Below are 1,732 nucleotides of genomic sequence, written 5' to 3'. Positions count from 1 at the left end.
CCTAGCAGAGGAGTTAGAGGGTGATGATTTTATTTGCCCTAACAGGTTAATAGTATCAGAGACAAACTCGTGAGAAGCAGTAAATTCAAATGCAAAATACTCAAGGTTGCATAAATAAAACGAGTTCGTACATGTCAAAAGTGCGCAAAAGGAAAGAACCAAATGTAAACGTCCCAAAAGTCGCATAATCCTATGGAAAATAAAACAATGCAGAAAATAACATAAATAAAGGGGCTCAATCTAGGAATCAGGGGGGAGACTCGATATGAAGCCCTCGAAGTTGATAAAGTCAAAAGGGGCGCGTGGCGGAGGATAGCCCTGAGCGTGGAAAAGGCCGACTGCACCCTCGAAACCCACCCCCAGGTAGTGAAAAGCTTTCGGGCCACAGATCTCGACAAATTCTTCGGATTTGAGAAATTCCTCTTTGAAAGAGGAGGCTTCTGCAACATGTCGTGCCTTGGCGTCTTTAAGCTCAGCCTGTGAGTTCTTTAATTCTTTCTTCAGCTTCTTGATCTCTTTAGCTTGATCCTCTATCAGCCGCTGAGACTCCTGCTTCTGTTTTGAGAGCTCGCCGCACTGGATCTGGGACTCCGACAATTGAGCTTGGGACTCCGAAAGCTCCATGGCATGCGACACTTTCATCTCATCAATAGTAGCCTGGAGCTGTTCGCGGAGAGCCTGAACCTCGCGTAATTCTTGACAAGAGTCAGATCGAGCGGCGTGAGCACGCTCGGCCAACTCCCCAACGTACATCATGCCCTGCATAAGTAGATAAGGGTGAAAAGACGATAAGAAGATCAAATGTATATTAAAAATCAATCTAAAGGTTATAAGGAGAAGTATACCTCGGTGACACTGCTGCATGTCCGGCGGAGGAGGTCTGACCACCCCAGTGAACCCATGAACGCTGCATCGGCGTCGGAAGGAAGCTGATACATTATCTTCTGAGCTAGAGGAGTAGGACCCCGCCCCACGATGGCCGAATCCGAAGTGTATAGAGGATGCACCGCCGATGCGAGGGGAGGCTCCTCATCGGGCTCGGACCCCTCTGGAGAAGAGACCGATACGACAGAAATCTCAGAAATCTTGCGTTTGCCATGCTGAGGGGCTGATGGGCTAAGATCAGTGGATGCATTTTGCTTACCAGACGGAGGAGGGGACTTGGCGCGAGGAGGTGGCGAGGAGGCTCGCTCTGAGGCGGAGGAGGAGGAGCCTGCCTTCTTCTTCTTCGCAGCAGTAGGGGAGCTAGGGGAGCTAGCAGGCTTCTTCGCGGTGGTAGAACAGGAACCTATTTTCTTTTTCTCAGCAGCAGAACAATCTCCCTTTGGGCCCATCGTGACTACCGGGGTAATGGATTTCTGGGAAACTGATGAAGAACCCCCGGCCTTTGTCTTGGAAAGTTCACGGAGAAATAGGGCGTTCATGACTCTAGTACCTGCAAGCAGAGACAAGGAACCAAATGAGAATGTTATCAAGTAACATAATAAATAAAAGAAAAACAAGAAGTATGGACAGATGAGAATATCTACCAGCATTCTCCTTCAGCTTAATTTTAACGTGACTTAACCCGGCATGACATAGGAGATCTTCAGATAGAAGTTTGGGAATGTTAAAGCATCGATCTCCTAGTACACTCATTATCTGTAGGTACTCCTCATCTTTCTTATAACTCTTGGAAAGTTTGGGTTTAGTGAAGACAGGGTACCAATCGGTAAAGCAAGTCAATTCTTTG

Source organism: Primulina tabacum, chromosome 4, assembly GCF_025594145.1.
Source record: "Primulina tabacum isolate GXHZ01 chromosome 4, ASM2559414v2, whole genome shotgun sequence".
Taxonomy (NCBI): domain Eukaryota; kingdom Viridiplantae; phylum Streptophyta; class Magnoliopsida; order Lamiales; family Gesneriaceae; genus Primulina; species Primulina tabacum.
The sequence above is the reverse complement of the archived record's forward strand: the minus strand, read 5'-3'. Positions refer to the sequence as shown.